The sequence below is a fragment of the Suncus etruscus genome, chromosome 13 (genome assembly GCF_024139225.1).
Source record: "Suncus etruscus isolate mSunEtr1 chromosome 13, mSunEtr1.pri.cur, whole genome shotgun sequence".
Classification (NCBI taxonomy): Eukaryota; Metazoa; Chordata; class Mammalia; order Eulipotyphla; family Soricidae; genus Suncus; species Suncus etruscus.
In genome coordinates, this window is record NC_064860.1 from 92,942,120 (window position 1) to 92,969,571 (window position 27,452).

Sequence of the window (27,452 nt, forward strand, 5' to 3'; positions counted from 1 at the left end):
GTCCAATTTATCAAGTTATAGCATGCATACACCCTGAAACCATTGCCAAAATTCAGAAAAATGAACACAGCTGTCATCCTCGAGCTTCCTTCTGTCTCTCTGCAAACCCCACCTCCCAAGCCCCCACTTTACAAGGTGCAAAGGTGCAGTCCTCAGGAAACCACAGTTCTGCTTCTGTCATCGGTTCTTTTTGTTTGTTTGTTTGTTTTGTTTTGTTTTGGGGTCACACCCGGCAGCGCTCAGGGGTTACTCCTGACTCTGTGCTCAGAATCACTCCTGGCAGGCTCGAGGGACCATAGGGGATGCAGGGATTCGATCCACTGTCCTTCTGCATGCAAGGCAAACACCTTACCTCCATGCTATCTCTCCGGTCCCTTCTGTCACCATTTCTAGAATGTTCTTTATATAAAATTATGAAGTATGTATGTAAAAAAAAAAGCATACTATTACAAAATCAAACAATTCAAGGCAAATGATAGTATGTTCCCCATAGGAGCCTTTTTTTTCTGATTAGGAGAGGCAAATCAAGAGTCAAATCAACCAATAATAACTGCCTGGAACCTCCCTGCCTCCCACTGATAGTTTGGCACAAGAACAAATGAATCTTTATCAGAGACTCACAGATAAGCAGGATATTATTTACCTTCCTATCAATGTATACCTTTGACTTTGTCATTTTGGGGGGCAACAGGAGCCCATATTTAGAACTTACTCCTATCTCTGAGCTCAGAAATCATTCCTGGTGGTGCCCAGGGAACCAAACGGGATGCCAAGTCTCAAACTCAGGTTGGCTGTGTGCAAGGTAATTGTCCATCCCACTGTGTTGGGATAAAAGGGACCATCCTGGCCCCTGCCTTCATCTTTTCAAAATTCAGATCTGAATTCAGTATTGTGCAGGGAGCGAAAGCTCATAATTAGAAACTCACAATGTGGGGCCAGAGAGACAGCATAGTGATAGGGTGTTTGCCTTGCACGCAGCAGACCCAGGAGGGATGGTGGTTTGAATCTTGGCATCCAATATGGTTCCCCAAGCCTGGCAGGGCTATTTCTGAACTCAGAGCTGGGAGTAATCCTTGAGCACTGTCGAGTATGACCCCCCCCCAAAAAAAAAAGAAGAAAAAGAAACTCACAATGCTACTTGCAGAAGATCGCTTGGTATTAGGAAAGTGTGGCCTCTTTTAAGCTCCCGCTCAGTCTAAAACAGTAAACAAATAGAAACACCCTTACCCCACCTTACTAAGCATGTCAGAGATATTTTCCATGCCATGGTCACAGCAAAAGGGCCCAAGCTGTACTGTAGCCAGGAAGAAAGAAGACTGTAGGAGTTGAATGTGGCAAGAAAATGGGTCACCTGGCACAAAGTGACAAACACATCCTACATGGTCGACCAGACTAGCATCATTCTCCTGTGATTTAAGTGACACCGAGGAACAGCCCTTCAAGAGGTGTGTGTACGTGCTGTTGCAAATGTGGCACTACAACAGCTCTAGCCAAGAAGAAGAAACATTCAAATAGGCCCTGCCAAGTGGAGAGTCACCAAAAACTTAATTCTCACTACACCCACACTCATCCAGAGATGGAGACATTACCTAGATGTCATCTTCCCATCACAAACTGAGCATGTGTCAGAGGAAGTTTTGCTCAATGACAAAGTCAAAGGCATCTAAGATCTTCACAGAGATGCTTTCTAGCACCCCCCTTTAGAGTGGGGGTTCTTCAAGTGTAGAAAAGATCAGAAAACAACTACCTTCTTCCCACACTTCATAAACCTTCACCCACTCCCAATCTACCCTATGACGAGGAAGAATTCAAGAGAATTCTTGATGCAACTGCCACCTTAATAACGCAAAGGGTGTGTCCAGATCCGAACCTGGCAATGTCACAATAAGCACCTCCAATGTTGTTCTTCTCTCTGCTTCCTAAGCCAAGCCTGGATTTCTTGGTGCTTACACACACTCTGTTCCCATTTCTTAGAGACAGGAAACTGTGAGGGCAGAAGGTGGCTCTTGTCCAAAGAGATAAAACTAGGTTGCCAATTGCAACCTCTATGTCAGAGATTCCTGTAGAGGTTCCACTTGATGTAATTCATCACCAGGTGAATGGGTCACTGGAAGGATTAAGAAAACAAGACAGGGGCTCGCTTTGGCAGCACATATACTAAAATTGGAACTATACAGAGAAGATTAGCATGGCTCCTGCGCAAGGATGACACACAAGTTTGTGAAGTGTTCCATATTAAAAGGAAGAAGGAAGGAAGAAGGGAAGGAATGAAGGAAGGAAGGAAGGAAGGGAGGAAGGAGGAAGGAAGGGAGGGAGGGAGGGAGGGAGGGAGGGGAGGGAGGGAGGGAGGGAGGGAGGGAGGGAGGAGGGAGGGGAGGGAGGGAGGGAGAGAGAGAGAGAGAGAAGAAGAGAAAGAAAGAAAGAGAAGAAAGAAAGAAAGAAAGAAGAGAAAGAAAGAAGAAAGAAAGAAAGAAAAGAAAGAAAGAAAGAAAAGAAAGAAAGAAAGAAAGAAAGAAAGAAAGAAAGATAAAGAAAGAGAGAGAGAGAGAGAGAGAGAGAGAAAGAGAGAAAGAAAGAAAGAAGAAAGAGAAAGAAAAGAAAGAAAGAAAGAAAGAAAGAAAGAAAGAAAGAAAGAAAGAAAGAAAGAAAGAAAGAAAGAAAGAAAGAAAGAAAGAAAGAAAGAAAGAAAGAAAGAAAGAAAGAAAGAAAGAAAGAAAGAAAAGAAAGAAAGAAAGAAAGAAGAAAGCAAAGAAAGAAAACAAGACAGACATAGGGAAGAAAAGCATGGGGTTAGGAAACTCACAGCCTCATGGACAGAACCCCAACAGTCTCCCAGTATGATCTTTATTTACCAGACTCAATCCATGGGTGGGTAGAGGGAGAAGATACAGTTAACAGACAAAAGCACCTATCTAATAAAGCCGAGGTGGAGGGCCGGAGCTATAGCACAGTGGTAGGGCCGAATTGGGACAGACCAGGTTCCTGGTTCCCCGCATCCCATATGGTACCCTGAGCCTGCCAGGAATGAATTCTGAGCACAGAGCCAAGAGTAACCACTGAGAGCCAACAAGCATGGCCCAAACACCCCCCACACCCAAAAAGAGAATAAAGCTTAAGTGGGTCTCTAATCAGGCTTGTGTGGGTTTTTACATCTCAAAAGTGTGGGTGAAGGGAAGAGGAAGGTAGGGCCAAGTCTCTGTTTTGGGGAAAGCAGGGCATGATCTCTTGATCTCTGTGTGTTCTAAATTTCTTTGATTATCTGCTCTGGAAAAAATTACCTAAACAATTACTCTTTGCCTGAAAAAAAAATAGAAAGTGTCCCCCAATTCCTCCTAAGCTTACTCATGCTCCCAGGGATTACTCCAGTACTTCCAAGGGAGCAGAATTACTCACTTTGGGGAAACATTGCTCTAAGTGATGCAGGGAAGACAGGCTCAATCCCACATCCAGAAGCACAATCTTGAGGTCCTTGTGGAGTGTGTGTCTAAGGGCAGGATGGGAGTGCAATAGGAGTGGTTATGTGAAGAGCAGTGAAGACAAGACTAGAAATGACAAGGCAGAGAGATAGTTCAAAGGGCTGGAATACACACCTCAAATGTAGAGACCCTGAGTTTGGTCCCCAGTAGCAAACCATCCTCCAAATACTACCAGATATAACCCCAGTAGCCCCTAAATGGCATAAGAATAGCACCACTGCACTACATGAATCTGCTCTGCTAACCTGGACCAACAAACCTGCAGGCCCACACAGTCAAGAGAAGTATGACTGGGAAGTGACGGCTTGGTCCCCTGAGTACTATTAGGGAGGTTTCTGTAAAGATGCCTCAAAAAGCATAAAGGCCAGGGATATGGCTCAAATGTTAAGCACAAGTTCAGGTTTAAGCACTGAATACTGCAACAACAAACAAATCTACAAAAATCTATAGTCATACTTAATAGTGAGAAATTGAAAGTTTGCCTGCTAAGATAGCAAAAGGAAAAAATGTTCCCTCACACTAACAGGTAACAAAATACTCTTCAACATTAGTTGAGAAGTTTTCAATTCTGTTTTCAATCTTAAGTATGGAGGTGGGCAGAAGTAGGTTTACAAAGGAAAGGAAGAAATAAAAATCTTTGTTCAAAGATGGCATAATGGTCTATTTTTCATTTAAATTTTTAAAATTCCTGGAATTAATAAGCAATTATATCAGTTTTAGGACACCCCATTAATATACAATAGCCATTGTTTTCTTATAGACCAACCAAAACAACAAGGTAATTTGAATTAACAACCTAAAACCATTTACATAATCTTCCTTAATGAATGAATTTCTTATGAATAAGCCTAGCAAAACATGTACATACAAGATCCACAGAAAGAAACCAAAACTCACTTCCCAAAAGTCATAGTAATATTAACAAAAGCCTACACATGTTCAGATGTTCAGGAATATTTCTGAGTATCCATGAGCAATAAGACTTTGTATTCTAATTCTCCTGTACTTCCAACTAAATAATCAATCACATAAAATACAGGAGCTGTAAAAGATAGCAGGAGATATCAGAGGTTGTAGGACTAACTAGAATATCTCCCAATATGTTTCAGGATGTCCTGACTTGCCAAAAGGAATAAAGCTGTTGTTTGGAACTCCACTTTCTAAAATTGAGTTAACATGGTGTTCTGAATCATAACCACCAGGTGTTCTGAATCATACCCACCAGCAATGTGGCAATCCACCTCCACTGTCCATTGTCAGTGTCTTTTTCCACACCCTTCCTCAGTTGATAATCTCAGTTCTATTGTCGAAACTAAGGAGCTCTACTTCTAAGACTGAGAGCTTATGATCCCATGGGGGATTTGGTCATGTGGGACTGCTTTGGTGAGAGGAACACACATGAGCAGGTATAAAATAGAGGGGGGTTTTATGTGGAGAGTAGCAGGACTGAAGCTTCACAAATGAGTGCTAGGAGAGCAAAGAGACATCAGCAATGGTGAGCACCAGACAATCAGAACATAGCCAAATTCCAGAGTCGGTGGAAGGACAAGCACCCCTGCTATTGATGTGCCTTTCCCCATTCTCTGATTGCCAGTTCTCACTGTCTAAGGCAGTGTTTCTCAACATGTTTATAATCATGGTCCTCTTCATACCTTATTTCTTCCTTGTGGCTCTCATCTCTTACCATTGCCCCTTAGTTTCATGACATGGTACCCCATTTTTTAACCTGTACCTTCTTGAAGTATCTTGAGGGGCCGGCCATATGGTCCCTGTCACAACATGCCAATATAGGTTGATAAGGTGAGCCTGTGACTGCCATTTACAAGAACTCCATGCCTTGAGAAAAGGAATTATGAAGCCTGCTGGTAACTAAAAGAGTAACCTGTGACTTCTTCATTAGAGAAGCTTCTCAGCAACTGCCCGAGGTGCTCAATAAAACACTAATTCATGTCCCTTTCATGCCTGCACCATCACTAGACTGTGTTCACTATATAATCCCATAGCATTTACTATGTCTAGAGCATCCAAACTGAAAGTGGCTTATGAGAGAAGTAATATTTTACTGGCACCTATAGACTTTTAGTATTATCCTTCCTGTATCTGTCTGTGATTATTGTTGTAGCTGAAAATTAAATTCACAGTTCCTAGATGATCTGTTTCCTGTCAGAACCCCTGTGAAAGACTTGGGTGACAGGACTCAAATCAAAACTAAGCCACCGGGGGCCGGAGAGATAGCATGGAGTTAGGGTGTTTGCCTTGCATGCAGAAGGACGGTGGTTTGAATCCCGACATCCCATATGGTCCTGGAGCCTGCCAGGAGCAATTTCTGAGCATAGAGCCAGAAGGAACCCCTGAGTGACGCTGGGTGTGACCCAAAAACCAAAACCAAAACCAAAAAACAAAACAAAACACTAAGCCACTACTGAAGATTAACTGATAACCTGAAGCAGATAACAAAGCCCAGAGTATAATAAGAGCCTAGAGAAGAGGGAGAGTAGATATCTTGCCATACTCAGTTCAAAAATATAAGTAACTCCTCAAGATAATTGAACTTTTCATATCATCTAGCAGTTACCTCTCCACTTTTTGTTTCTACCCTATGTGGGCACTAGATTTTCAATCATATAAACAGGTGCATAATTGTCAAAATATAAAGCAAAACACATCCTAGGCAAGTAGTATAGGATTACAATCTTCAATTTTCTTTTTTTCCTTTTTTTTTATTTGTTTGTTTGTTTTTGGGTCACACCCGGCAACGCACAGAGGTTACTCCTGGCTCTACACTCAGAAATCGCCCCTGGCAGGAACAGGGAACCAGGTGGGATGCCGGGATTCAAACCACCGTCCTTCTGCATGAAAGGCAAACGCCTTACTTCCATGCTATCTCGCCAGCCCCACAATCTTCAATTTTCTATTTTGATATAAAGCCTACACAGTAAGCTCGGCTCAACACATAGAAGTTAATATGTAACTTTAGAAAGAAAATAAAGCAGAGGAATTTACTACAAAAAAAAAAGAAAAGAAAAACAAAAATCTATAAAACTGTTCTAATGTAATGGGCAAAAGAAGCACTTCTAGGAATCAAGCCTAAGCACAGAACCAACAGTATCCTTAGAACAATCAGGAGTGAAAAAAAAAAAGAATATGGAAAATTTTATTGCCTTTAAAGAACATCAGCCAATTCTCCAGTCTTCAAAAAAGAATGTCACTAAATACATTGTAAGAAATCAACGTTAACACCAAAACCAGACAAGGAAGGACATCAACATACACATACATGCACACACAGAACATATAGAATACATAGGATTATCACAGAGGACAGAAATGTCAACAAAATACTAGCAAAATGGAGGTGAGTTTGCCCTGCTCAAGAAGGCAAAGCCTGATCCCCACCGTGAACATTTTGTCTCTGGTGCCATCTTGATCCACCACAGTTGCTTCAGGAAGCCAACCTCCCAGAAGAGCTTATTGACAAAAAGTCAACAGGGGTGAGCAGAGTGAGAGGAGCCCGGTCACTCCTCAGCTTCATGGATATGCACATCTCCTGGTGAATGAACCCCAGCACAACACATAGAAAATACCACACTGCAAGCGTGACAAAGGGGAAACAATACAGGCCTCCACCATGCTTAAAAAAATGAAGATGGCAGTCCTGATGACCTGGAAAGTGCCAAACACTTCTTTTGGGGTTGCACACCTGGTGATGCTCAGGGGTTACTTTTGACTATGCGCTCAGAAATTGCTTCTGGCTTGGGGGAACATATGGGACACCAGAGGATTGTACCTCGGTCCATCCTAGGCTAGTGCAGGCAAGGCAGATGCTTTAACCCTTGTGCCACTGCTCTGGCTCAAAGTGCTAAACTACTTATTTAGCCTCTCAGATAAGGAGTTTAGAGAAGCAATATGGAGACTACTCATAGAACACAAAGAAAACATGGACTGAGCTCAATGAAACACAAATAAGAATCAAGAGGATATGAATATAGAAATGAGAAAAATTTAAACAGAAATAACAGGACTGAGAAACTTAGTGGTGAAAAACTTGGTGAAAAACGAGGTGAAATGAAAACCTTATTGGAAAGCCTTTACAGCAGAGTAACAGTGGTTAAGGACAGAATCAGTGAGCTGGAAGATGAGATGCATAACAGAATAGATTGGAAAAGAGCCTTAAAACAGTCAATAGGAAAAAAAAATCCTCAAAGTTTGTGAACAGATAAAAATAGAAGTCTTTGATAAACTCAACAGAAACAACATAAGAATTATTGGAGTCCCAGAGACCCAGGAAGAAAGTCCCCAGGAAGAATCAACAGTCAATGACTTCATTTCAGAGAAACTCCCCAAACTAAAAAGTGCACGCAACCAAATCCTGCATGCCCAAAGAGTATCAGCTAAAAGAGAACTGAACAAAAGCACCCTAAAACACATTCTAGGCACAATAATGAATCCTACAGATAGGGATAGAATACTGAAAGCAGAAAAATCAAAAGGGAAATTACATTCAAAGGCGCGTCCTTAAGATTTACAGCAGACCTGTCGCAAGAAATCCTCAAGACCCGAAGGCAGTGATGGCAATAGTAACAAAACTCAATGAAATGAATGCTTCCCCTAGAATACCTCACCCAGCCAGACTAATATTCAGGCTTGAAGGAAATATACATAGCTTCATGAATAAATAACAGCTCAGAAACTTTAGACTCAAAACCAGACTTAAAAGACAAACTGAAAAGTCTACTTTTAAGAAAGACACACCAAGATGACAAAGATGATAAGATACACAAAGATGACACTATATACCATGGCAATTATCTCTCTCAATGTCAATGGACTAAATGCACAAATTAAGAGACATAGGGTGGCAAAATGGATTAAAAATATGAGCCCAACCTACTGCTACCTAAAAGAAACACATCTGAATAGTCAGAACAAACATAAACTCAAAATCAAAGGTTGGAGGATAACCAACAACTTTCTTGAAAAAAAGCCTGAGAGGGGCTTCCCCAGGCCACATGCCTGGGCAAGCCGGTGAGTTGGGCCCCTTGGTGGAGCTTGAAGGTACCCTAGGCTTTTCCCCATTATCCATTCCAGCTCCTTAGGGAGGGTCTGGGTGGGGCTCCAAACTTCTGGCCTCCCAGCTTCTTGAGCCATCACTGGTAATCTCTTTCCAGTTTATATTTTCAAAATCGTGCGGGGGGCACACAATACATTAATAGTACTAACTATCATTGAATTATGTTTTTATGTATTCAGAATATCCATTTTGTACTCTGCCCTTTTGCACACCCCTACAAAAGATCATTTTTCTCTTTAACTTCCTTAACCCCTATCATCATTACTCCTCATTTACCCTTTCTAACTTAAGTACTGTAGAGTCCTAAGTCACAGACCTAAGTGGTGCCCTGAAGTTAACACCCACTCAACTATTCCAAAAGGCATAAAAAGAACACATATGTCTTTTCAACATTTTATGGGTGTTTTCTTTGACGGCTATAACTTTTGCTGAATATTTTTTATACAGTGACGATCCCCCCGTTTTTATCTTCTCTTTGTGAACAACTCAATATGGAATTTGGTGTGAAAGAATCCCTCAGTTTAATGCTTATGTTTGAAACCAGTCGTGGGTATTGTTAGACGTGTTCTTACATCCCCATATACTCAGATAACATCATGTGGCTTTATTTCTTGTTTTCTTAGGCACACTAAAACAGGAAAATACTATACATACCAATAAGTTCTTATCTAATAGAGATGGGAACACACAAATCTTGTAGTGCAATGGGACCTTACACCCTGAACATTGACATAAAGACCTGGCACAGGCCTCAGAAGAATGGGCATTCTTCATTCACCCCTGATCTAGAGAAGACATCTACAAAACATCCAAGGTTGTCTATAACATCACCTGGAGGCAATCTTCCACCAGGGAAGAACCTACAGCTGCTCTTACATCGATCTACTCAAAAGAGACTTCCCTTAACACTGAAAAGACTTAACAAGAACAATGACCTGCTTACTGGACAGGGCTTGCTGTATTGCCCCTTAATTGTGAGGTGACACTAGAGGATACTTCACACCAGCCTGACTTCAATGTAGGATGTGCAGATTCCAGGATCTTTAATACAGAAACCTGATGCCAACAATAGGACTGCATGAAAAATAAAACTGTATTGGCACTACAGACAATGACTTGGATTGAATAAACTAGTTTGCCTGGAGCCTAGAGTTGGTCTTTTGCCAGGAAACTTCAGGGGTAGTGGTCTCCTTGTATTTAGACCAAGGCTATTCCTTTCTATGACCCCCATATTTTGGTGGGCCTATGCAAACAATATTTGTCACTCTAACACCGTTTTTACTGTGCCCTTTTGACTAACCCTTAAGAAAAAACCTCTTAAACTTTTGATGTTAACTTAAACTAATATGTATGTGCATGAATATATAAAAAATACTATGCCTTCAAAGTTAAGGAGTTACATAAATCTCATGGCTTTAGGTTGCTTTGTGTACTGCTAAGAAATGTTATAATGTACTACAATCTGGGGACTTGTGGACAAAGTAATTGTATGTGGGTTCTGCCTTATTTTTCTTAATTTTTTTTACTGTAAGTTCAATATTTAGGCATCAGCAAGGGGATTTTTTCTGAGAACTCTGTTTATGGGTTATTGTTCTTTGTAACTTTTCCTTGTCCTCTTTGCATCATTGTTCTCATAATTAAAAATTAAAAATTAAAAAAAGCCTGAGAGGCAATATTAATATTAGACTTTAGTATTCATAGAATGATCCACAAACATGCAATTAATCTTTGAAAAAGGGACAATAAATTCAAAATAGAGCAAGGAAAACCTCTTCAACAAGTGGTGTTGGGACAACTGGTCAGCCACATGCAATAAATCAATTCAGACGCCATCTAATACAATGCACAAAGGTCAAATTCAAATAGATTACAGTCCTATAATGATAAGGTATATAGAAGAAAACATACGTAAAACACTCCATGACATAGAAACTAAAGGCATCTTCACAGAGGAAACACCACTATCTAAACAAGTGGAAGCAGAGATAAACAAACGGACTACATTAAACTGAGAAGATTCTACACCTCAAAAAAAACAGTGACGAGGACACAAAGGCCAGCCACAGAATAGGAAAAACTTTTCACCCAATACCCATCAGATAAGGGGAGGAAAGAGGTTAACATGTAAGAAATACAAGGTACTGACAGAACGTAACAACAACAACAAAAAAAAACCTTCTAACCCCATCAAAAAATGAGAATAAATAAACAGATACTTCCTCAAAGAAGAAATACAGATGGCCAAAAGGCACATAAAAATCTTCCACATCACTAACCATCAGAGAGAGATGCAAATGAAAACAACAATGACTTACCATCTCACGCCACAGAGACTGACACACTTCACAATGAACAAGAACAATCAGTGCTAGTGGGATGTGGGGAGAAAGGAACTCTCATTCACTGCTGGTGAGAATGCCATCTAGTCTAGCCTTTATGGAAGACAATATGGAGATTCCTCAAAAAAAAAAAAACTGGAAATTTATCTTCTATATGATCCAGCAATACCACATAGGAATATACCCTAGGAATACAAAAACACAAAAATACCCTCTACATGACTATGTTCATTGCAGTTCTATTTATAATAGAATTTGGAAACAACCCAAGTGCCCAAAAACTAAAGAAAATGTGGTACATATACACAGTGAAATACTAAGCAGCTGTCAGGAAAAATTAAGTCATGAAATTTTCTTATATGTGTATAGACATGGAAACTATTATCTGAGTGAAATAAGTTAGAGGAAGAAAGATAGACACATAATAGTCTCACTCATCTGTGGGATATAAGAAATTAAAAGACAGTTTGTTAATAATACCCAGACACAATGAAGATGACTGGAAGGATCAGCCCATGATATGAACAAGATTGGTGAGTGCAGGTAGAGAAATCACTACACCAACAACTATCACGACAATGGTATTGAGCAAGAGAAATAGAATGTCTGTCTCTAGGAGATGGCAGGGTCGAGGGATTGGGGGGACATTGGTGGTTATAAGTTTGCAGTGGTGATGGTAGGGTGTACTTTCTATGACTGAAACTCAACTATAAATATGTGTGTAACCATGGTGCCTAAATAAATATATTTAAAATAAAATAGAATGGTGGGAAGGAGAATGGTGGTGAGGATGAAAGCACGAAAGGAAGGAAAAGAAGAAGGGCCCATGGTGGAATGTGGGAAAGATGATGGTGGAAGAAAAAGGACTGTTGTATATTTGGATGATTTTTTTATTTGTTGTTGCCTTTGGAACAATTTAAAAATGGTATACCATATAAGTAAGACACAAAAAATACTAGCAAAATGAATTCAGCATTACATCAAAGGAATTACACATTATGACTAATTGAAGTTTATTTCCGAAAAGTAAGATTGGTTCCTCAAATGCAAATCAATCATTTCACTAAATCAGTAAAAGAAAAACAAAATAAAGATATCAAGCAATGCTAAGAAAGCATTTTCCAAGATTTTACACATTATATTAAAAACACTCAATAATGGGCCCGGAGAGATAGCACAGCAGTGTTTGCCTTGCAAGCAGCCAATCCAGGACCAAAGGTGGTTGGTTCAAATCCCGGTGTCCCATATGGTCCCCCTGCCAGGAGCTATTTCTGAGCAGATAGCCTGGAGTAACCCCTGAGCACTGCCGGGTGTGGCCCAAAAAACCAAAAAAACAAAACAAAAAAAAAAAAAACCACTCAATAAAATAGAGGTACAAGGAGCATAAGCCAATTCAATAAAAACTGCACACTAAAAGTTCACAGCTAATATCAAACTCAATGATTAAATAGTAAATAATTTTCCTTTAAATGAGAACTGAGGGGGCCAGATAAATAGAGGTAGGGCGTTGTCTTGCAAGCAGCCGATGCAGGAGAGACAGTGGTTTGAATCTGGGCACCCCGTATGTTCCCCTGTGTCTGCTAAGAGCAGTTTCTGAGCACAGAGTAAGAAGTAACCCCTGAGTCTCGCCAGATGTGACCCAGAAAACAACAGCAACAATAACAACAACAAAAAACAATCAGAACTGAGACAAGAATTTCTAGTCTCACCATCCTTACTTAATTTCTTATAAATGTCTACTATAAACCAGTCAATCAGAAAACAATAATTAAAGTGAATGAAATTCAAATCAAAATATAAGAAGTGAGGCTATGGTAATTTAAAAGCGATATTCTAAGGACACCATTCTAAAGTTATTAGAATTAATGAGTAAGTGCAGAGAAATGGCTTGTTACAAAATCATATCAAAATATCTTCATCGCCTGTGTGCAAACAAACAGCTAGAAGAAACAGCCACACTCCCAATCCACAGCTGTAGCCATGTAATCTAAAACACAGAAGAAATAAATACATAATTGAAATCATACGCTTTTCCAAGACTGAACCAGCTAAACCAGGAGGAAAAAGAAACCTGAACATGCTAGTTACTACTAAGGACATTGGAATTAAAGTAGGTACAAGCCAAAAATTTTTACTTTCACCACTATTATTCAAAATAGTATTAGAAGCCATAGTAATAAAAATTATGTATGAAAAAGAATTAAAGGTATTAAAAAAGAAAGGCTATCAGTATCTGTAAATGATATACTACATTAATGTAATATATTTTATTTATATATTACATATACCTAAAACCCTAAAGTTGCCACACACAAAAAATTTTAGACACAAAAGCGGAAGCAGTGGCGCAGTGGTAAGGCATTTGCCTTGCAGGTGGCTGACCCAGGACAGACCTTGGTTTTATCTCCTGGCATCCCATATGGTCCCCCAAACCAGGGAGACCTATTTCTGAGTGCATAGCCAGGAGTCACCCCTGAGTGTCACCAGGTTTAGCCCACCCCCCGGAAAATATATCTATATACACACACACATACGTGGCCAACAGGCTCAGGAAAAAAAGGGCTGACCATCATAGGTTATCTGGAGATGCAAATCAAAATAACAATGCATTTACTGCCTTACATTAGTGATAATGGCCTTTATAAAAAATTCATAAAACTACCAGTGCTGGTGAGGAATAATAATAAGAAACCCTCATTCACTAGTTGTCAAATTGTTATCGTATTTGGCCTATGTGGAAAAGGAGTATGGAAATTTATCAAAATTTTAAAATAAAACTATCATATAATCCAGAAAAATCTACTACTTAAAATCTACCCCATGAACACAAAGATGTAACATTAAAAACAAATATGCCTGCCTATTACATTGCTGCACTACTTATAATGTCCCAAATCTGGAGACAACCTAAATGCCCATTGAGAGATGAAGGTGTGCAATATAAACAAAAATGGAATACATACACAATATATACAGTTATATATGCTATATATATACACAATATATAAGAAATGGAATATATACATAAACTGCTCAGCTTTAAGAACGGTGAAATTCTATATTTTGCTACAGCTTGGATAGAGCTAGAAGGTATCAAGTTAAGCAAAAGACTTCAAAGAGAGAAGGGTAAATGCCAGATGATCTCATACATATATAAAGAAATAAAAAAAAGAGAATGGATAATGTATGCCACCTAATGGTAAGATGAAACCAGAAGATGCAGCCACAGCATCACTGACTTCGACATAGGATTTGTACAGAAACCAGGAACTCTCTTATTCACTGTCGGTGGGAATGCCGTCTAGTCCAACCTTTATGGACAGCAATCTGGAGGCTCCTCCAAAAACTGGAAATTGAGCTCCCATACGATCCAGCTATACCACTCCTAGGGATATACCCTAGGAACACAAAAATACAATACAAAAAACCTTCCTCACACCTATATTCGTTGCAGTGCTATTTACAATAGCCAGACTCTAGAAACAGCCAAGATGCCCTTCAACAGATGAATGGCTAAAGAAGCTGTAGTACATATATACAATGGAATATTATGCAGCCATCAGGAATATGAAAGGCAGCCTAGCAAATATCAGGAAGTGTTTAAATTGTTTATCCGATAATCATTTAGTAACCGGTATATAAGGTGTTTATGAAATACAATAGCAGATATAAATCAAATGGATTTCAGACAGGCAAAGCACTTAAAGAGGCCTTTTCCCACGAAGATGATCATTAGGGTTATGAGGAAGCGTGTGTCATTAATTATCATTTCATCAAGGACAATGCAAGTCAAAACAACAATGAGATATCATCTCACACCAATGGTAATTATTGTAAGCAAGATAAAAGATACTGAAACCCAAACACAATCATGTATGTAATCAAGGTGTTTAATTAAAAAAAAAAAAAGGTAAGTGTAAGCAGGAGAACATTTTTCCACTATTGCTAAAACTGAAAGTTGGCACAAACGCTATGGAAAACAATATGGAAGTCCATCACAGCATTAGAAAGAAAACCACCCAAAAGAGAATTAAAGTGTCACCCAAAAATTTCATTTAAAGGTATTCATCTATATGAAACAAGGTCATGAGGTCGCTATTTTGAAAAGCGAGCTGCATTCCTTCCCTGGTTCATTGCAACATTTTAACAATAACCAAAGAATGTAAACAATGAATGGCTAAAGAAAATGTGGAAAAATACACACTGAAAGCCATTCTCCAACCTTTTTTTTTTTTAAAATAAATTTTTATTGTGACCAAAGTGCATTACAAATCTTTCACAGAATTATTTGTGGTACATTATTATCCAACCTTTAAAAAAAAAAAGAAAAGAAAAGGAAAGGAAATTCTGCCATTTGCAACAATATGCTTATACCTTGAAGTGAAATTGGCAAACAGAGAAGAGGAAAAGTGTTTTGTCCTAACTTAAATGTGAAGTCTAAAATTTGATTTTAAATGTAAATAGAGACCAAACTGACTCTGGCAAACACAAGCAGGGTGCACAGTGTGAAAGAGTAGAAAGCCTTGAAGATGATACCTGTCAGCAAAACTTCTTTGGTGATCATGTCAATATAGACATGTATGGAATCAATATATTGTACAAATAAAACTAATGCAAAAAAAAGGAAAATATTAAAGGAGTAACTAGATGAAAACAATGGCTCATAGCTTAAAGGACTCTTCTGCATGTTTTGCATAAGATAGGGTCCCATCCCCAGCACTACCTAGTCCCAGAGCACCACTGGGAGTGACCTCCAACCCTGAATACTGCTGGATGTGTGACCTAAAAAGCAAAAACAAGAACAAATGAAAAAAGCAGCAAAAAAGGGGAGGGGGAGAAAAACCTGAGCAGCTCAAGGGGAAAGATAAATAAATATGAATATCAAAAGAGTCACTGCAACATGGAATTAGGCAGTTGTAAACAACAAAGAAATACTTCTTGGAAAGGTAAAAATCTATCCTCAAGTGTTGGTAACAGGAAATCCCATACATTGCTGTACAATGTGGTACAGTTACTTGAGATAAAGGTTCAAAAACTTCTTACAATACTTTGTTTCTCTTACTCCTTTTTCTTTTCTTTTTCTTTTTTATTTTTTTTTGGGGGGGGGTTGATTTTTGGGTCACACCTGGCAGCGTTCAGGGTTACTCCTGGCTCTATGCTCAGAAATAGATCCTGGCAGCTCAGGGGACCATATGGGATGCCAGGATTCAGAGCACCGTCCTTCTGCATGCAAGGCAAATGCCCTACTCCATGCTCTCTCCAGCCTCTCTTACTCCTTTCTCTATCAGATGAGCCAACAGTGGCAATTCTTGGAACTGATGTACAAGGAATTGGCAGCTTCGCCCAAACAAAAACCTGCACACGGGTGTTTATATTAAATTTACTAAAAATTGCCCAAACTTGGGAACAACCATTCAATAGATGGATTAATAGAGTGCATAATAATAATAATAATAATAATAATGTATGCATATAATGTAACAATATTCAGTGTGCCACAAATGATAAGGAGAAGGGGGCTGGTGATACAGCGCAGGCGAGCATTCGCCTAGCTTGTGTGAGGCCTAGAATTCAATTTCAGCACTGCAGAAATAAAACCAAAACTTAAAAAAGAAAAAAGAAAAAACTTAGATTCAAGCGGCTAAATTAGAAAATCTAACTTAAGGGGCCGGAGAGATAGCACGGAGGTAAGGCGTTTGCCTTTCATGCAGAAGGACGGTGGTTCGAATCCCGGCATCCCATATGGTCCCCTGTGCCTGCCAGGGGCGATTTCTGAGCATAGAGCCAGGAGTAACCCCTGAGTGTGCCGGGTGTGACCCAAAAACCAAAAAGAAAAAAGAAAAAAAAAAGAAAGAAAGAAAATCTAATTTTAAAAAATTACAAACTGGGGTTGAAGAGATAGCATGGAGGTAGGGTGTTTGCCTTTCACGCAGATGGACGGTGGTTCGAATCCCGGCATCCCATATGGTCCCCCGTGCCTGCCAGGGGCAATTTTCTGAGCATAGAGCCAGGAGTAATCCCTGAGCGCTGCCGGGTGTGACCCAAATATATATATATATATATATATATATATATATATATGACAAACTGGGGCCAGAGTGAGAGCACAGCAGTAGGACATTTGCCTTGCATGCAGCCAACCTGGATTCAATCCCCAGTATCCCATATGGTCTCCAAACCTGCCAGGAGCACAGCACAGTAACCCCTGAGCGCAGATGGGTGTGGGCCCAAAACAAAATAAAACAAAATATGACATACTTCTAAATATAATCATGTAGCCTTCTAGACAAGGCAAAATCAAACACAATGCCCTGATCACTGAGTAGATTATTCTTGAGAGGGCCCTAATCACCTAAATACCAGTGGGCATTGGCCAATATAAAAAAATGTTTTTCATTTTAAGGATAAACCATGTAGAGATTAGGGAGGGATTCAGGCATTAGGAAGAAAGGATTTTTTTTCATGATCAGTATAACGTCATTATTTTAAATTAGCAATAAAATAATCAAGTTTACATTTAAAAAATACGAACAAGGGGCCGGAACGATAGCGCAGTGGTAGGGTGTTTGCCTTGCACGCAGCTGACCCAGGACAGGCCTTGGTTCCATCCCCAGCGTCCCATATGGTCCCCCGAGCCAGGAGCGATTTCTGAGTGCATAGCCAAGAGTAACCCCTGAGCATCACCTGTGTGGTCCAAAAACCAAATTTAATTAATTAATTAAACAAAAAATAAAAACAAGAGTGACAATGACAAAAAAACTGCACTTAGATTCCAAACTCTTAAATCCCACCAGGCCTCAATCTCGTAAGAGCAAAGGACTGTTAGCACAATTTATCTGCCCAATTTGCAGAACCACTCCTCAGTCTGACTTTACAGCCAGGGGCAACATTATCCTTCCCCCTCCACCACCCACCACCCTTCACCCTGGTTCAGTCTGAGTACTGGACAATGATGGAGTGAAGGAGCCTTCTCAAAGGAAGCCAATGGGCAATACCTGGATTAGGATGCTCACCCTGTCCAAAAAACATGGTCAGAGCTGAAATATAAACTGGGGAGTACTGGGGCCAGCAGCAGGAAAGTTAAGGAGCCCACAGCAGGTCTGCCAATCACTACACTTGAGAATTTCCTGCTATTGCTTCCTCCTTGACAAGAATTGAAGAAGACAGAATCGGAGAAGTTCACTCTGGAATGGGGAAAAACTAGCAACCTCAGTTGGTCCTCATCTGCTCCTACAAAACTCAGTCCCAGAGAGAAACTATCCCAGGCCACATCAGTGAAACAGTGCCAGGCCACATCAGAAACTCTCCCAGTTACCACACAGAGACAGAAGATTCTAAGGTCAAGCTTAGTTTTTTGGCCACAGGGAGAGAGAAGTGACAGAACATGTCCCAATTTCTGTCTGCTAAGCAGAGAAGCTGGATGACAACTTAGTCATCACCCCCAAATATCCACAATCCTACTCCAGAGAACAGTACATAGGTCAATGGCATGGGGAAATCCTATTTAATAGAAATTTATTTTATAGCTAGGTCAATGTTTCTTTACAACATTTTCAGACTCCCCAGGTATTTCTTTTTTTAAGGTCACAAATATCCTCTTATTAGTTTCTAATTTCCTGAGAGACACACATATCTATCTATATGCACCTCAAACATACAATTTTAAAAATATACATCTGGGATACATGAAATAAGTAACTGAATATACCCTCTGTGTAAAACATGTCCAGAGCCTGAAACTAGCCCCTAGCCTAGTTTTCACTGCCTAATACAGCAGGATTTTTAGCACAATGAAACTCTTCTTCAGGATGCTGTCATGATAGATTCTAAGTTCTTGTATATTTGCCCAAATCCCACAGAAATACCAAGAGCAAACCATGAATCTTGAGTGATATCAATGTATTAATATAAGTTGGTCAAAGTGTACTAGCTGGTGAAACATGGGTGATGGTGAGAAAGTCATGCCAGCAAAGAGGAAACAAAGGGTATTTCGAAACTCTCTACCTTTAGTTTTGCTGATTGTGAAACAGCTTTCAAAAGTAAGTCTAATTTTTTTTTAATGAGGATTCAGGTAGATGTTCGAGAACAAAGCAGATATTACACTTTCCAGAAGCACAGAAGGAGCTGTATTTCCTCAATTCCATACAATTATATTATTTTAAAAAAAAAGGACAATCTACAAGTACAAAACTAGGGAGGTCCCCAGATATATTTCATTGAAAAGAATAATGTAAATCAACATAAACATATGACCCCATTTGTGCTTGAAAGCTGTTTGTGTTCACTCACATGTAAATGTGTGGGCAAACTTCTAAAGTAATGCATATCAAATTGCTGACTGCGGCATTCCTCTGGAAGGAAAAGGAATAGAGTGGGGAACTTATGAATCAAAAGAAGAATGCTCAGGAAAAAAAAAAAAGAATGCTCAGCACTACCTTTATTTGCTAATGTGTGTGTTGTTTGGCTCTTTTAAAAAACTGTCTTCCTCTATAATCTGTACATTAAAAAATGAAAGAGGAAGGGAACTTTATCTGTCTTCTCTTATCTTAACATGCTTTAAAGGCAAACCCACAATTTTTATTCTGTGCTTCTATGAAAGCTCTTGTTTTTATAGCCAAAGTGAGGAGGTCTTAGAAAATTTAACAGATGGGAGATAGAGGAAGCAGCCACCATCAACAGTAGCTAACATCAAAAAGGCACTTCGGGAACATTGCAGCTTATTGGTCAAGTTAACATCACGCTGGAGGACGGTTGGCCCGGCCCCAACTCCATTGGAAGAGCTCTTGCAATAGGCCGAGTGAGGGAAATTCAATTCTTGCGAGATAAACCTGGAATCTTAGGGAGAGTCATGGAGGGGTCCCAATGGTTTGAGGGAGCTGAGGATTTAAGCTCAGAGCAGACTGCTTATTACCTGGGCTATGTGAAAGAGGCCAAAGAAGCTACCAAGAATGGAGAACTAGAAGCAGTACTGAAACTTTTCAGCTTGGCAAAGGACATCTTTCCTAGTGCAAAGGTAATGAGTAGAATCCAAAAAATCCAGGAAGCCCTAGAGGAATTAACAGACCATGGAAATGATGAGTTCGCCTATATGTACAATTCTGACCTGCTGCTTTACCAAAAACTATACAACCAATAGTTTGAGCACCAAAAGGAAGGGGTAGCTTTCCTGTATAGCCTCTTCAGGGATGGCAGAAAAAGGTGACATCTTGAGAGATGACATGGGGTTAGGGAAGACTATGCAAGTCATTGCTTTCCTTTCTGGTATGTTTGATGCTTCCCTTGTGAATTATGTGCTGCTGATTATGCCAACCAATCTTATGATCATGTGGGTAATTTGGAAAATGGACTCCAGGAATGAGAGTCAAAACTTTTCATGGTCCTAGAAAGGATGAAGAAAACAGAAACCTCACACTAGTTGAGCAAAAGAATGATGTCATTATCACAACATATCAAATGTTAATAAATAATTGGCAGTGACTTTGATGCTGGAAGGGTCAAGAGTTTGTGTGAGACTATGTCATCCTTGATGAACATAAAATTAAAACCATCTATCAAATCAGCAATAAATGCTCATGCTATCCCTGCCTGCATTCTCCTTATATGGAATGCCAGTAGAGAATAATTGACGAAAACTGTGGGCCTTGTTTAATTTTGCTTGTTGAGGTTCCCTGCTAAAAAGGCTGAAGACATTTAAAATGGAGTATGAAAATCCTATTGCCAGAGCGAGAGAGAAGAACACTACTCGAGGAAAAAGCCTTGGGATTTAAAATATCTGAAAATTTGAGAATGTATGAGGGAAATGGAAAGCCTGTCTAGAGTACAGGCGGGGGTCGGGTGGGGAGGAGGGAGATTTGGGACATTGGTGATGGGAACGTTGCACTGGTGATGGGTGGTTTTCTTTACATGACTGAAACCCAAACACAATCATGTATGTAATCAAGGTTTAAATAAAATATAAAATATATATATATGAAAATTTAATGACGATCATGAAGCCTATAGTCTTAGGAGGACTAAAGAAGAGGTACAGAAGAAAACATTTGCAACCAAGAGGTTAGACTTAGTGAAAAGAATACAACTGTTGGGGCCAGAGTGGTGATGCAAGCGGTAGAGCATTTGCCTTGCACGTGCTAACCTAGGATGGACCACGGTTTGATCCCCAGCATCCCATGTGGTCCCCCAAGCCAGGAGCAACTTCTGAGCACATAGCCAAGAGTAACCCCTGAGCATCACTGGGTGTACCCCCCCAAAAAAAATCCAACTGTTGATGCTAATTGTCAAATGCCTTCCCTTTCCAGAAAAAAAAATGATTTAATTATTTGGATATGCCTGTACCTTTACAAGAAGAAATATACAAAAAGAATTCTCCCATCACTTGTAGAATATAGGGCACACTCCCTGGACCTATTGGAATCAGCATCACCCATAAGAGACAGTTGCAGCTGGAGAAGCTGTCTTCTTACTTGTCCTGTTTTGTTTTCTTTCACCATCGTATTGCTCACCACATTCCTCTCCTCTGAAATCCCTCAGGGTTATCCTAGTTTCTAGAACTATATTTGTCTTCGTCTGTGTCTGTAACAGCACGCTGTTAGGCTTTGTTGGCTCTTTTTTGAGTTCTACGTTATTACAATAGTGTTAATGTTGATGGTACAGACAGATGTTCAAAAGTATTGCCCACACACAGCCACCACCCAGTGTACCCATAAACCTTCACCAATGTCCCTATGTCAGTTCCTAGTGTGATCTATTTCCATACACACCTCTCCCTCTGCTAAGAGATTTTGTGAACTGAAGAATAGGTTTATCATTGTCTGATACTATCTATTACTTTTTTTGTCTCAATATATTCCTCGGATGAGTGAGATCATCTGGTATATTATCCCCTCTGATTTATCATATTTTCACTCTATAAGACATACATAGTTTGTTTCTTTTTGGTTTTGGTTTTGGTTTTTGGATCACACCCAGTAGCGCTCAGGGTTACTCCTGGCTCTAGGCTCAAAAATTGCTCCTGACAGGCTCAGGGGACCATATGGGATGCCGGGATTCGAACCACTGTCCTTCTGCATACAAGGCAAACGCTTTACCTCCATGCTATCTCTCCGGCCCCGAGATACATAGTTTTTAGATGCTCTCTCCTGCACTCAGGCTTCAGCTCCAATTGGCATCTGCTCCATAAGACACATCGTTTTTAGGGGGAAAAGCATGTCTTATGGTACAAAAATATGGTAATTCATTTTATGTTATTTCTCTTTAGTTCCAGCTATATTGCTGCAAACTGCATGATTTCTTCATTTCTAATAACTGTAGTATTCCATTAAAGCACAATTACTGTTGGAGACTCACCAAGAGTAGACAAGAACAGGCACTAACCTGTCCCCATTCCCATGCCTGCAAGCAAACTCATAGAAGGCCTGTGTCCCCTGTGCAAAAGTAATGTGTTCAGCTACTCCTAGAAGCAGTTTCTTTGAGCCCCAATCCTGTACTTCAAGGCCGAGTCAATAGCCACATATTAAACACCAAGCAGAAGGAGAAGTTATAAAGGCCAATTGCCCCAACCAAGGAAGGAGACAAAGATATCTGGGAGAGAATTCCGTTCAGCTTGCTGGCCAAAATTCTAATCAATGGGGCCGGAGAGATAGCCCAACGGTAGGGCATTTGCACTGCTTGTGGCCGACCTAGGAGGAACCCAGTTATTCCCAGCATCCCATATGATTCCCTAGCCTGCCAGGGGCAATTTTGAATGCAGAGGCAGGAGTAAACCCTGAGACTGATGGTTGTGACCCAACAACCAATCAATCAATCAATAAAGTTTTAAAAAAATCCTAATAAAAAATTTTAAGGTTACTCATAAAACTTAATGAAGTCAGCAACATAAAATTAAGTTAAAGGAGAAAAATGGCTATTGAAGGGACTTAGATCTTCTACATTTGAAGTGGGGAGTATCTATATCAATTTAATGGCCTCCGATTTTTTTCTCCACATCGTTCTGTCATTTGTTTATCCATTCTCCAATACTTTTACTTTTTAGTGAAGGTTAAAAGGATCCTCCATATTGCTAAATTAATTGCACGTCCTTTCATCTTAGTTGAGCGACTAATAGAATGACACAGCTGATAAATGCCTCCTCTCTGAAAATGAATCTTGCCTTGTGGGTTTTTTGCTTTTGTTTTGTTTTGGTCTGGTTTGATTTGGTTTTGGATGACTTCCTCCTTCTTTCCTTATCTTCCGGCTGCTTAAAATTGGGTGCCCAGACTTGTTCCCTGGCCCCCAGATGCACCAATAATACCTTGTGGCATTGTTCCTCTTTTGCATAGGCACATTAAAATGGAAAACTATTACAAACAGGTTGTTATCTAATAAAAATAGGAACACAAATTTTGTAATGCAGTTAGGCCTTAGTCCCTGAACATTGGCATAATGACTTGGCTCAAGCTTCAGAAGAATGGGCATTGCCCATACAACCCTGAACCATGGATACCATCTATGGAAACAACCACAATTGTCTATTACATCACTGGGAAGCAAACCCCTACCAAGGAAGATCCTACCGTTGCCCAGGCATTGACTTACTCCAAAGAGTGTTCTCTTAACACCCAGACAACTTAGTAACAGCAACAACCTGCTTGCAAGTCAGGGCTCTCCGCATCAAATGGTATGGTGAAACTAGAGGACGCTCCATCTCAGCCTGATTTCAATGAAGGAAATGCACAGAAACCAGAATCATTACCTGCAGAAACCTGACACCAACAACAGCTAATGTGAGAAAAAAATTCCCTCGGGTGGCCTGCCATGGGTTCCGGCGGGACTCTATTAGGGGTCTCCAGGCTAGATAGCTGGCTTCCGGTGTTTTGATCCTGGAGGCCTGCTCTTCCCAGGTATGGGGTTATGGGATACCCTATGCCGGAGGCATTCTCCCTAGCTTGGGGGGTGCTGGGAGGCTTGGCAGGCCTCCAGCCATTCCCCTATTTCCTCCCCTACTCTAAGCCTTCCCTGGTTGCTGGCCAGGTGGACTCTATCATGGTCCTCAGGCTTTCTCCCTTTCTCTCCCGACACTAAGGAGGGGGACACATGGGGTAGATGGCGGGCCGATGCAACACTGGTGTGTCGGGACATTACGTCGTGACAACCAATGGTATTTTTTTTAATTGGTCTCCATTTCAAAAACTGCGCGGGGCGTACCATATTTATTTGAAATAAAAATGGGAGGATGGACTCTCAGTTTGGGAAGAGACCAGTTCAGGTGGGGGTACCATATATTTTCAAAGTAAAAATGAGAGGATGGACTCTCAGGCTGGGAAGAGGCCAATACTCTTTACCTACTTGATTACTCCCAGTGGCCTCTTGGCCTCTTCCTTTTCTCATTGTGTAACTGTGGTTGATACCATACTAGGTTTTTGATTAATTCCCATAAACGGTGACAACTGAGACCATGTCTTCTGTTAGATTGTTTTTTTCCCCACCTTTTTTATCTTTTCTCCTCTTTGTAAACTGCTCAATAAGGTATTTTGGTGAAAGAGTCCCTCTCTATCTTTCCTTCCCTTTGTTATTTGTTAAATAAAGAAGTTTGTAGAAGTGTCCCTCCATTTAATCCAAGTCAATTGGATTGTTGAACTTGTTCTAGCATCCCCATAAGCATCAATCTCGCCATGTGATACTGTTCTTCCTTTGCATAGGCACATTGAAATAGGAAATTATATACAAAGACGTTCTTATCTTATAGAGATGAGAACACACAAATTTTCTTAAATGATGACAATTGTGTCCACTGTCTTAAGTTAGATTGTTTATTTTCCCCACTTTTTATCTTTTTTTCTCTTTGTGAACTGTTCAATAAGGAATTTTGGTGAAAGAGTCCCTCAGTTTAATGCTTATGTTTGAACTAGGTCACAGGGATTGTTGGACTTGTTCTGGCAGCCCCCTTATGTGCTGATAACGCTAGTTGGCATTATTCCTTGTTTGCATGGGCACATTAAAATGGAAAATACTATACATACAAAAAAGTTCTTATCTAATAGAAATAGGAACACACAAATCTTGTGGTGCAATGGAACCTTATACCCTGAACATTGACATGATGACCTGGCACAGGCCTCAAAAGTTTGGGCATTTTCCAGTCACCCCTGAACCAGGGAAGCCATCTACGAAATATCCAAAGTTGTCTATGACATCACCTGGAAGCAGTCCTCTACCAGGGAAGACCCTACTGCTGCTCTGACATCAATTTACTCAAAAGAGTCTTCCCTTAACACTGAGAAGATTTAAACAACAACAACGACCTGCGTACTGGACAAGGCTTTCTGCATTGCCCTTCAATTGTGAGTTGAAATTAGACGCCACTCCGCACCATCCTGACTTCAATGTAGGATATACAGATTCCAGGATCTTCAGTACAGAAACATGATACCAACAACAGAGACTGTGAAAAATATAACTGTATGGGCACTACAGACAATGACCGGGATTGGACAAACTAGTTTGCCTGGAGCCTAGAAATGGTCTTATGTCAGGAAACTTCAGGGGTAGGGTCTCCGTATACTTAGGCCAAAGTTTTTCCTTTCCATGACCCCCACACTTTGGTGGGCCCATGCAAATGATAATTGCCACTCTAACATTGTTTTTACAGCGCTCCTTTGACTCTAAACCTTTAAGAAACCACTAGTAAAAATATCTAAAACTGTATATATGCTTTTAGTTACACTAGCATTCTGGGGGATAAAGGAGGGAGATAAGGGATATATGCTTGGGAACAGGGATGAAGGTAGGACAACACTGGTGGTGGAAAGGCCCTCATTTATTGTCACTGTGTACCTTAAATATCATGTGTAAGATTTGTGAAAAAAAATAAAATGCCTCTAATAATGTAAGCCATTATGATAAAAAAATTGTGTTTTAATCAGAAATGTTCTTTGACTTACATGTATTATTATATTATATTATATTATATTATATTATATTATATTAATTATATTATATGTTATGTTATGTTACTATATTATGTTATGTTAGTTCACCTCAATATGTTAATCAATTTTGTCTCTTGAATAAATTCTTACAATAAAAAAAAAATTCACCGAGACCACAGAGAATGACTCAGGGGTTGGACAATATAGTATGCCTGGAGCCCAGAGTCAGTCTTATGCCAGAAAACTTCAGGGGTAAGGTCTCCTTGTATTTAGGCCAAGGTTTTGTTTTTTTCTTTTCCATTTTCTCCATATTTTGATGGGCTATGCAAACAACAACAATTGCCACTCTCACACCATTACTGTATTTTTTTTTGGGGGGGGGGGTTTCGGGCCACATCCATTTGATGCTCAAAGGTTACTCCTGGCTAAGCTCTCAGAAATTGCCCCTGGCTTGGGGGACCATATGGGACGCTGGGGGATCAACTGGGGTCCTTCCTTGGCTAGCGCTGGCAAGGCAGACACCTTACCTCTAGTGCCACCTCGCCGGCCCCTCTGTATTTTTTTTAACTCTTATCCTTTAAAAATAAAAAAGAAGAACTTACTAAATAAACTTTAAAAAAAGTAACTGTAGTAAAATGGCTGTCTAGAATACAAGTAGGGGATAAGAAGGGGGGGGGGCATTGGTGGGGGGAGGTGTTCTGTGAATGACTGAAACCCAACTACAATCGTGTTTTTAATCATGGTGTTTAAATAGTTTATGTTATTAAAAAAAAATGGGTGCCCAGGATTCTTCTTTCAAAATTCTTTTGTTTTTCAATCTATCTCAGTACCAGGGAATCTCATCAGATTTCACAGCATTGAAAGCTATATAACACATGCCAAAATTTTATTTCGGGAAAGGCGTACATGGCAAAATCTGATGCTCAGCTATTGTTCCTGGTTCTGTGCTCAAGAGTGACCTTTTGTGAGACTCAGATAATTAGATGTAGCCTTAGGAAATTAATCAGAGTTATCTATGTACAAGGCAATACTTTACCCCTCCAGCCAGTGTACAATTTTATCTTTAGGCAAGATTTGTCATCTGAACACCAGGCTCCTACATCTATTCCACTCTCCTTTTCTCAATTAGGTGAATGCGTTTAACTCAAACCAAGACTCCTGATATCCAGAACTACACTAGACCTGCCCTCCCACCACCACCCCTAAAACCATTGAGTTATTACAAGTCTTCTTCTTTTGGGGGGAGGGTGGGCCACACCCAGTGACGCTCAGGGGTTACTCCTGGCTATGCACTCAGAAATCACTCCTGGCTTGGGGTACCATATGGGACGCCCGGGGGACAGAACCACGGTTCATCCTAGGTTAACACATGCAAGACAAATGCCATACCACTTTCGCCACCGCTCTGGCCCCTATTACAAGTCTTCTAACTGGTCTGATTGTGTCTGTATTCGCACCTTTCACAGTGCTTTCAATGCAAGCACTAGTGTTACTCTGTTTAGATATACAGTACCCAAATCCTTACAAGAAAATCTACATGAGTTTGCCACCAAACCTTCTGCAGCCTCCTCTCCACATCCTTTCCTTTCTATCACTCCTTAGCAACCTCCAAATTCTCCCATCTTTGCAACATCTCAGGCTCACTTCTGTCTTTGGGCCT

General features: G+C 40.2%; 1 protein-coding gene and 1 non-coding gene across 2 annotated transcripts in view; one reads left to right on the forward strand and one right to left on the reverse strand.

Annotated features, from left to right (window-relative positions):
• The window catches only part of TMEM45A (transmembrane protein 45A), a 110,150-nt gene that overhangs the window by 63,192 nt on the left and 19,506 nt on the right, over nucleotides 1-27,452 (reverse strand). The window lies entirely within an intron of this gene.
• On the forward strand, nucleotides 2,134-2,240 carry LOC126026740 (U6 spliceosomal RNA). Its single transcript, XR_007501961.1, has one exon. It is a non-coding gene; the product is annotated as a U6 spliceosomal RNA (small nuclear RNA).